Source organism: Psammomys obesus, unplaced genomic scaffold, assembly GCF_907164565.1.
Source record: "Psammomys obesus unplaced genomic scaffold, mPsaObe1.curated_primary_1811, whole genome shotgun sequence".
NCBI classification, from domain to species: Eukaryota; Metazoa; Chordata; class Mammalia; order Rodentia; family Muridae; genus Psammomys; species Psammomys obesus.
The window spans coordinates 10,178,721-10,189,684 of NW_026596117.1; the positions used below are offsets into that span (position 1 = coordinate 10,178,721).

At 43.8% G+C, this 10,964-nt stretch overlaps 1 protein-coding gene across 1 annotated transcript in view; it reads right to left on the bottom strand.

Annotated features, from left to right (window-relative positions):
- The window catches only part of Cracd (capping protein inhibiting regulator of actin dynamics), a 207,856-nt gene that overhangs the window by 86,051 nt on the left and 110,841 nt on the right, over nucleotides 1-10,964 (bottom strand). The gene's annotated exons all lie outside the window — the stretch shown is intronic.

Here is a 10,964-nt window from a genome sequence, read left to right on the forward strand (position 1 = left end):
TATATATATATATATATATATATATATATATATATATATATATATATGCAGTAGACTTTAAGTGCCTCTCAAATTCCTATGTTAAAATCCCAACCCAAGTCCATGTCCAGATAATGGTATTAAAAGATGTTTTTTTTTTTTTTTTTAAAAAAAGGGGATTATATGGAGGAAATCCTCCTGAATACGATTAGTGCCCTTATAAAAAGGGCCAGAGAGTGATTCCTCACCTTTTTCATCATGTGAGGTTGCAAGAAAGAGGTATCTCTATGAGGAAGGGGTCCTTTTCTGACACTGAAAGTGCCACCACCTTTATCTCTAACTTCTCAGCCTCCAGAAATAAACAAGACACCCAGTCTACGGTGTCTTCCTATAGCTAGCTAAATAGGCGAGGACAGGAAGTTAGACAGGGAGGAAAGTGCCTGATTCTATCTGGCTTCTTCTTTCCTAAATGGGACTCTACACAGCATTTTTTGTTGTAATCATCTTCAGGTCACCTGTTTTCTTTCACCTGAAAATACCATCCAAGTACCTTTCCTTACGACCAGCCAGTGGTACTTCCATTACAAAAAGCTTCCTCTCCCAGAGCACCGTGAAAAGCTCCAATTCCACCCCCTAATTTAAAGCATTGCTTAGTTTTAGTGGAACAAATCTCGGGGCGGGGGTTGGGAGGAAGCAGGGGGAAGAAAAACATCCTAACAGTGTCACCTGCCATAAAATCTAGGACTTTACAGGAGTTTTCCTTGTTTAGAGAATGAAGAAAATACATGACATTATTCTCCTCTTCCGTGCCCTGGCCAGGGAGTTCTTATTGACTGATCATGTCAATCTTTCCTTGCTTATTGCAATACAGAACCCCATTCCCAATCTAAAACACACACACACACACACACACACACACACACACACACACACACACACACACCCCTTTTAACACAGTATGACAGGCAACCGGAGAATTATCGAAACTGATTTGTGATATGGAGGTCTTCTCCATTTATACTCAGGTTTTGCGTCTAACTTAAGAAGATAATGGTGTCATTCATATTTAATAGTGTCCTGGATTCAAAACTGTGATGGGCAGAACTTGATCTCAAAGGTAATTGTGACAGGGGTTGAGAGCTTCCCCCCAGTAGCTGCTCTTCCTCTCCTCTACAAGGCTGAACTCTGTGCCTTGTGACTAGGTACCGTGCTGTGTTTTAGAAAGTTCACGGCTAAGCTCTCGCTCATGGGATACTAGACAGATTCAGAAGATGCACTCAAAGGCAAGGCACGTGCCCTTCTCCCCTTCCCTCCATCCCGCTGCCCCCAAACATGGTCACGGTGGCAGCCACCTTGGATCACACAGTCTCATTTGCCTTAGATGTTTTTAATGGTGAGAATCCCACATTTCTATAAGATCTACGGAAAATGTGAAGCAAACGCATTCACTTGTTACATAGTACCTTTGCACATTTATCTACTCACACACACGCTCTAAACTCGTAGGAACAAAACTGGGCAGGAGGATTACCACATTTGTCTCAAAACCGCAGGCCCCAGATTTCTGCCATCAGAAAGAGCAGACAAATTTGGGGATAAGTTAGTAAATGTGAGGACAGTTTTCTATAATGGAGACCGGACTTTTTAAGTGCCGGACCAACATGAATATGTGTTCATGTACACACACACACACACACACACAAAGCATACAAGGTGCTAATGAATGCCCTTTCCCTAGTACTTTTGGGTAGTTACACCTTTATACCTATTTTTATATCAAAAAGCACCTAATTGTAGCAGACTGAATTATAGGTAAAGATGGCTTCTAAGAAAGCCTCTGCCTATTAGAGGAAGAATGGCCGCCATGGCCGCCAAAGGCAGCGTGAGGGGAGTTACAGTGATAGACCAAGGCGGGTGAGTTCAGATGGAGGCCAACCTTTGCTGCTGCTCCTTTCAGGGCCCCGCCAGCTCCCCCTACCCCCAGCCCCCCAGCAGTGGCGGGGAGAGCTGCTCACTCTCAGCCTTTGCCTCCTAGTCTGCTGAATCCATCTTTTGACTATCTGCAGGCTCCACCCGTGCCCTGCTGTGACTTCTCCTTCAGGAGACTCTTATCAAGGAGGGAATGGTGAGAGAAAGAGGCTTCTCTCTTCCTCTGAACAGCTGCCAGCATGAGACAGGAAGAGGGAGAAAGGAGCAGCAGCTCCCTCCCTGCTTGTCTCAGCCACAGACACCTCTTGCCCCCTCTCCTGATGAGAAGTTTCAGGGTTTGACTGGCATGCCCATGTGCCAGCCTGTCTCCTTCTTTTCACCCTTTAGCATTTCCGTTCTTTTATTAAATGTTGGCGCTGTGCTGCGTACGGTCCCAGCGGTAAAGTCTTAAGTCTGAATTACTATTGATTGTTCTGAAAGTTGTAGGGTTTCAATCTTTGACATAGTGGGCTACTATCCATCTTCAGCCTTTACAAAAAGGTATTATTAGTTATGTTCTTGGGTCTGGCTGGCTATTGAACTTCTAGTTTTAGTCTTAGTCATCATGATCCAGGAATGATGTCCACTTTGGGCTCTGCATTTCTCACATCAAATCACATTTAACGACAGAATGCTGTTCAAGCGTTTTTCTGCCTATTTATCAAGTTTGCCAATTACTTACTTTCTTTTCAAATCGGCGAAATTCTCCACTGTTTCCCTGAGGTAAATGGCTGTTAGAGACTTTCGGTTAGGAGTTTTAACTAAAGTAGTAGAAAGTTTTAAAAAACCATCAGAAGGTAAGGTTTTATTTATTATTATTATTATTAATTACTTTAATCTTGCATTTCTTTTTGGCATATGCATATATGTCTATTAAAATGTTAAGATTCGGTCAAACTATATTTTCCCATTCAAGTACCAAAAAAAAAATGTTCTCAAGGCTGCAAAAAGTGTACAGTTGTTAAATATGTTGTAAACGAAGACTTGAATGTCCAAAAATAAAAGAAAGCAAAGTTCTGAAGGGGCTGGTGATGTGGCTCAGAGGGAACAGATCGTGCTCCTGAGCCTGACAATTGAGCTTGATTCCACAGACCCACATGGTAGAGGAAGAAAGTGCAGCTTCCAAAATCTGTCCCATGACTTCTGCAGTGCATGGTGGCACGTGACACCCCGCCCCTGAAAGTGTAAAAGTTCTTAAGGGCTGCATATCCAGCTTGGTGGCAGAGATCCTGCCTAGCACTCACAAGGACCTGGGTTCAATCCCCAGCACCACAAGAAAGAAAAAAAAAACAACAACCTATAATTTTGAAGTAGTAACAAAGTTAATTTTGTGTAGGCAAACTCATGAGGCTTCTTTATTATATTTATCCCCTCACTAACTCAGAAATCAGGCAAATAATTAGGGTGAAGCACACTATCAGTGAAGATGAAATTAAAATTACAATTAATTTCATACGTAGGATCAGCCGACTGAATCCTCTAGGTGACTGAGTTGTAGATAATTTTTACTATCATGTTTATGCTCATATTTATTTTCAGAATGTTTTAGAAGAACAGGTATGATGGTACATGCCCATAGTCCCAGTACTGAGGAGCCTCAGGCAAGATTTGAGGCCAGCCTGGCCTTCACAGAAAGATCTTGTTTTATAGAAGAGGCGGGGGAGGGGGCGGGAAAGGAAGGGAAAAAAGAAAGGAAGAAAGAAAAAATAGTTTTATAATGGCAATTCATTACTTTTACAATTATAAAATAAAAATTATGTCAAAATATTTAACATTAGTTAAAATTTTTCCATATTTTGGAACTATCTTTTCCCAGATGAGTCACTTATTAAACAGATAAACTGATTAACAGAAATTATTTTTATGTAGTCATTAAGTAGGTTCCTTAAGGACTTCTATTAGCCAACATTTTGACAGCTTGCTAAACTGTTGTAATCTTTCATTTTCTCTAAAGCCTTAAGTAAGTATGTCACTTAGTTAAAAAAAAAAAAAGTAATTAAAAAAAAACAAGTTAAAAATCACTTAATTCAATTTAAAAATGTTATCAAGTAAGATGTAAAATGTCCTCCAATACCAGACTGGTCTGTAAGTGTGCTTTCTATAAATAGGATGCAAATTGCCATGTCTCCTCTTTTTGCATAAAAATGTGTCACCCCACCAGTGTTCTGGGCAGCACACAGGTACAGCCTTCCATCTGTCTACATCATAGCTTATTTAGCCACTGACCAAAAATCCCCAGTTTTTTGCTGTTGCCAATATGGCAGCAGCGAGTACCCTTTCGCATGTGTATTCATTTCAAGTTATTATTTATTGAGACAGGATCTAACTATTTTTCTCAGAGTGGTCTCCAACTCCTGGGCTTAAGCAATCCCTCTGCCTCAGCCTCCCAAGCAGCCAGGACTCCAGGTGTGCATACAAAAGTTTAGCTGTACACATATTTTTCACAGCTTACTACTTTTTTAGAGTTACCAATGTTACCCGCCAAAGAGGATAGAAATGTTAAACTTAATAAATGATACCCAATTAGCCTCTTGAGAGTTCATCGATTACACTCATAATGTGTGAGTTTCCACATTTCCAAATTCTTAAAGGCGTTTATCGCTGTCAATTTTTAAACTGTCCTTTACGAAATGCCTTCACTGGTCTCTCCGGAGACTGCCCTTCAACCTCCTTCTTACACCGTCGGTTCTTCAGTGCTGGTGTCCACAGTCATTGTCTACCCCCTGACCACCTTTGTCTGATGTCCACTGTTACAAGCTCACTCCTCCGTGCCTCTGCGTGTTCAAGCGCAAATCACGCCTTTCACCACGCTGAGTACAAGTTTGCACTTGGTTTGCGGGCCCAGCGTCCTTTAAGGTCACAGCAGTTTTGTTCATGTCCCTCTATTTTTATGCCCTTGCAGAGAGGCCTGCCACACCGGCCACCAGCCTCATGACTCCGGAGGCCCTCGGAAGTTCTGCTGCAAAGAGACGGTCCAGGGGAAAGCACCACAGCACCGCAGCCGCAGCCATGAAGTTATTTTCTTTACTGAAATAATTTCATGTGTACACACACACACAGCAGCAGCAAGAACCACAGCACACAACAGCACGCTGTGAGCAGCCTTAAAGAGACAGAGACATCTGCACTCACAAGAAAATAAAAAATAAAAATATGCACATGTTCATCAGTCCACATGAAAATGCCTGGATTTTTCTGTTCTGTTCTATTCTTTCTTTCTCTTTTTTTGGAGTCAGGATTTCTCTGCTCTGGCTGTTCTGGAACTCACTTTGTAGAGCAGGCTGGCCTTAAACTTTCAGAAATCCACCCGCTTCTGCCTCCCAAGTGCTGGGATTACAGGCATGCGCCACCATGCACAGCTCAAAAATACCTAGACTTTTTTAAGAGCTAAAATAAAACGCACTAAAATTGGCAAGAGTTTGGTTTGAATGATGCATTGCAGACCTTTTCGTCAAACTAATGTTATTTTAATTTCATTATTTAAAAAATTTTTTAAAATAAACAGCATTGTCTGTCCAACTTTTATGGCTTAAAAGGCTAATTTTATGGTACACGTGTGTTATGTCTCAACAAAGCTGTCTTTTCTTGCTTGTTCCTCTCCCCCTTTCTTCCCTTCCTTCTTCAGTTTTTTATTTTCAATTCCTTTTACAATTTTGTTTTGTTTTAAGAGACAAGGTTTCGTTCTATTGCCCTGGATGGCTCACGGGATTCTCAAGCCTAGGCTTTCAAACAGCTTGGGTTACAGGTACTCACCAGTAATCTGCCTGGTTAAAGAAGGGTTTTTTATTTCAAGGAAAATTTAATAGTTAGACATACATGTATCCACATGTTCTAAAGAGGAGACCTCTACCCTTTCTGGTTAGTATTCCTACGAACATAAAATCACTCAAAAATACGAAATCTACTTGAAACATGTTGCAACCCATCATTAATTTTTCACTGACTTTATGTAAGAAATTCTGGAAGTCAGTTGGCAATAACTGTCAGCGCGCACACAGCTGAACGCAGCTCCTAAGGGCTGCCCTCGCTGAAGTGAGGTGTCAGGACATTAGAAGACCGTTGGGCGATTTTTATCCTGGGAGAACTCACATGTCCTTGTGGGGACTGAGCCAAGTTCCCAGAGTGCCCATCAGACGTGACTGTATCACGTGGGGCGGGGCGCAGCGAGGGGCAGAGAACAGTGAAACAGACACTCATCCCATGCTGTCCGCTCCATCCCAGACGCTGGGTTCTCGGTCGGCAGGGAAGGAGGATTTCATTGGGTTTTTATGTAAGAAGTTCTGGGTTAAAGAGCCTCGGGGAATAAATTAACTCCATTTATCAGCAGCATTAACAAATGGACAACAGCCTCCGGGGCGACGCCTCCGTCAGAAGGCCCCTTTGAGGGGAGGGGAGTGCAGCTCAGTGGGCAGTGCCTGCTTAACTGCACCAAGTCCCGGGTGTGATGCCCATCACCCTATAAAATCGGGTGTGGTGGCCCACGCCTGTGACCCCAGCACTCCTAGCCGGATCCAGGAGGATCAGAAGTTCAAGGTCCTCCTCAGCTACGTAAACATTCTAAGCCACAAAAAAAAAAAAAAAAGGAGGCGAGACCATGCAATAAAAAACATAATTTAGGCTGTGACAAGAGTCAAGGTGACCTCCTAAGAGGAGAGTGACGTCATCTTACTGTAACCCACTGGTTTAAAAAGAAAAAAAAAGAGACTTCTGAATGTGTTGTTTCTACACTTTAAAAGCAGACAGAAAAATAAGATCAGTTTGTATTAAAAAAAAATAATAAAATAATAATAATACGTGGGACTAAAAGAATTGGGTCTTATCACACACGACTCCAAGTTGGGGTCTGAAAGGTCGGTTAAGTTCACTTCGGAGGTGTGACCTCTGCATTGGGAAGGTCATTTCTCGTGTGGAGGAAACCTGTCGCTAGTCTGCTGTTTGGGGGCGCGGTGGCCGTACTCCACCCACGCAGACGCCCCGCGGGCATCCCCCTGCCTCCGGACGGCACAGGGTTTACTCCGGGAATGCAAGCCTGCCTTGATCCCTTAAACGTGCACCCGCCGTCACAGTGCTGCTGTGAGGCCTCATCCTTGCCGTTTGTCCTTCAGCTAAACAAACAAAACAAAAACACCATCGCGAGGAGGGAACATATTGTTTTTACGAATAACAGAATTTGTTGACATGTAGCACCTCTAACTTAGTAATAATAAAAGAAAAAAGGAAAAAAAAAAACCTCTCACAAGTGGAGAATTTTTTTCCTCGGTTTCTCCAGAGGTTCCACGCAGTGTGAGGCCGACCTGCTATTTTGTTTGTTGCTAGATCCATCCCAGACGCTATCGCTTCCCCGTCCAAGGAACATGGGAGGAAGACACCCATGGGCAGAAGCAGATCACCACCAATCAGGTACACTTCTCTGGTTAACCCCTAGGGCCAACATCTAACGTCAAAGCCCGATCTTCTTTGTTTTTGACCTTCATGGGTTTGGACTGCACAGTTTCTTGTGTCTAGAAGTGGCAGCCTGAGCTTTACAGTGACATAGTACTTCTTATTTTCGATGAGCCCTCACTCTCTTCCCTAGGCTGGCCTCTAGGCTCAAGGAATCCTCCTGCCTCAGCCTCACGAGTAGCAGTGATTATAACCATGTACCACCACACCTGGCTTCTATGGAGATATTTTAAAAGCCCAAAATGCAATCTGGAACCTTAGAGATTTAATTGAGAGATGGTCTGGGACGCCCACTCTTTTATGCCTCCAGACAACATGCAACAGCAGAAGATGAATCCCAAAGCAAGGTAGAGCTTGTGATTTCTAACGAGAAGAGACCAGACAGGTGCAGGAGAGGCACACGATTGAGAAGGACAGAATACATTTAAAAATCACCCTATACAAGAAGGAAATGAGGTGAGCTGACAGAGCCAATGGGCTTTGCAGCCTCCTCAGGGATGCGGTAAATTTCATTGTCTAAGTCACAGAAAATTAGAGTGGGGCATGGCGTTCACAGACAAGCTGTAAAGTCACAGTCTGCGGACAGTGAGCCTCCCCAGGAGGGGATGACAGGAAGTGAGGAAGGAACGCTCAATCTTAGCAGAATGCCTTCCCTGGCTGTCCCTACCCCAATTCTGATTTCCATCTTCCTAAGGAGAAGCGTGTGTGGCATCTAAATAAGCCATTTCCTACTTTCTTTTTAAGTACAAACCGAGCTGTAAAAAAGGTCAAAGACAAAGCTATCCCACATGTGGGAATCAAGCAGCAAGAACAGACTGTTGCTCTCATCGCTACATTCCACCAAGAAAGTCGGGGTCAGTCACTGCCACTGTGCTCCAAGACACTGCTGGGACTGTTGCAGGGGGAAAACGAGAAGAACTCAAATCAGAGTTAAAAACCGCACTGCTAATAAAAACACAGAGAGAAGCCGGGGGCGCTGGCGCACACCTGTAATCCCAGCACTTGGGGAGGCAGAGGCAGGGGGATCTCTGTGAGTTCGAGGCTAGCCTGGTCTACAGAGCGAGTCCAGGACAGCCAGGGCTACACAGAGAAGCCCTTTCAAAAAACAGAAAACAAAAACACCCCTCACCCCCCAAAACAGATAATAACAAAACAAAAAAACAAAAAACAAAAAACAAAACAGAGGGAGGGTGTTTAGTAGTTTGTTGCAAACTACTAGGGGATTTTAATTTATCTGGTATTGGTGAATAAGGAGGCTAGCTAAATGCTACCCTTCTGTGTAATATGTTTGCCTGGCATGGTAGCACACGCTCATGATCCTACCACCTGGGAGACGGAAGCAGGAGGACAGCAAGTTTGGGTGACATAGAAACACCCTGCCTTAAAAAAAAAAAAAAAAAAAAAAGCCAAGCCAAAACAAAACCATGGCATTTTGAGCGGACATTTCTCCATATTAGATTAGAATTAAGTATAATACGTCACGTCTCAGAGCTAACACTATAGAGCGTAGATACAGTAAAGTGATGTCTCGAGAGGAAAATGAAATGTAAAACCTTGTCGGTGGCCCCTTCGCCACAGCACTGAAAAAGAAGTTTCCCACCTCTTTCCTATGCCAGCTATCATTCATTAGGCTGGTGAGCCTGGTTCCAGTAATCGCTTTGGCTTTCTAATTTCATTGCCTCTTGTACCTGTGAGAAGGGAAAGAGGTAATCCAGCATGATAGGATTAAATGTAGGACAGCCACTAAGTGCCAAGTGCAGACCAGAGTAAAGCTAGCCAAGGGGCCTGGCCTGGCTCTGTTTGTGTCTGGGTGCTCTGCTGGGTCCAGGAGCAGAGAGGATAGAGCGCAGATGTTCCAGAAGTAAATCCAGGCATTTTTGTACACAAAGAACAACAGGGGAAAGATAGCGTCTGTCTCTTTAGTTGGCAACTCATAGCACCCACTCGGTACTGTACCTGAGACTTGAGCACTCAGAACCTCGCTGTGGACATTCTTTGTTGGTTTAAGTTCCTCCGAGGCCATGGCTTTTAAACGTGACTGAAATAAAAAGAGTACACAGCATGCAAACATGTGAGCACAATGCTTAAGAGACCGAGGGGTGGGCGGGCACCACACTCACGGCATTGGTTCTGCCGGTCAGGGACGCCGGCTCATCATCTTTCGGCAAGCTGGCGAGTGTAAACGTAACAGAATGGGGGTGGGGGAGGACAAAGTGATCCAACACTGCCACACTTGTCGCTTGGCACGCTCGACACAAACAGCACACCCAGCAAATCACAGCCTCTGTCACACTGCTGACCCTTCTCCAGAGGAAGAAGTTTACTGTGTTCCTCACACCTGAAACGGACAGGTAGGATCTGTGCAGGGACAGTTTCCTTTTTATTAGCAGCTGAGTCAACGTTTATGCTGAGTCCAACCACTTAAGCCCTACGTCAGGCATGAGTGAACTGCATCTCTTCAAAGGTCGGAACCCTTAGCATCCCCACTATTCTCTTCCCAGATGATCTCTACGTTCACGGGGGGGGGGGGGGGTGATGGAGCCATGTTAAGCCAAAGAAGCCAGACTGAGACATCTACTGCATGTTTTCTCTTACAGGCAGAAGCTAGATGGAAATTATATGTGCACGTGTGTATTTATATGTCACAGACCTCAAAAGGGGACCGTAAGAGGAGAGAAAGAGATATTAAAGAAATGAGAAAGAGAGCAAGAGAATACATGTAATGGGAAAGAAGCAGAGGCCTGAATGGGGAAAGGAAGGGAGCCAGCTGGAGGGAGGCAGAACATGGGGGCTGGGAACACATGATGTGAATGTAGAATGGTGCGCATGCATGAAGATGCCTCGGGGAAACCCATCACTCTGTGTGCTGACCTGAAATTTTAATTTAAATTAAAGAGCACTAAAAAGATCTCTAAGACCCAAACATGCACCTTTTTGTTATTATAGTATTTCTCTGGAGGTAATCGAACAGGTTTATAAAATAGGGCAATACATAATAACATTTTCAATTCTTTCTACGTTAGTTTTCCCAGTAACTCAAAATTATTTGCAATTTTTAACTCAAAATTATGTGTATCCATCCTTACAGATATTGTCTATTAAGAAAAAAAAAATAACTCCTTGACGGAAAAAAAAAAACCAACTTTTTTTTTTGAAGCCTTTGAATCTCTAAAAGGTCAAAAGCATGCTTTGAATGTACATTAGTCACTTTTCTTCTTGCTATGACAAAATCTGACCGAAGCAAATTAAGAGAAGAAGACTCAGTTTGGTTCATACTTTAGAGGATCTGGTCTCTCATGCCCGGGAAGGAGGCGTGGCTACCTGGAGTATCGTGGTCAAGGTGGCTGGAGCTGGCCACAGGCCTCCTTGTCTCTCTCTAGTGGGCAGAGAAGGGGAATGCCAGCATCTTCCTGCCCTCTCCTCTTCCCCATTTTATCTGTCTGGGCCCCTAGCTCATGGGGGATGGTATCACCCACATTCAGGGTGGGTTTCCCTCCTCAGTCAATTCTCTCTGCAAATGGCCACACACACACACACACACACACACACACACACACACACACACACACACACAC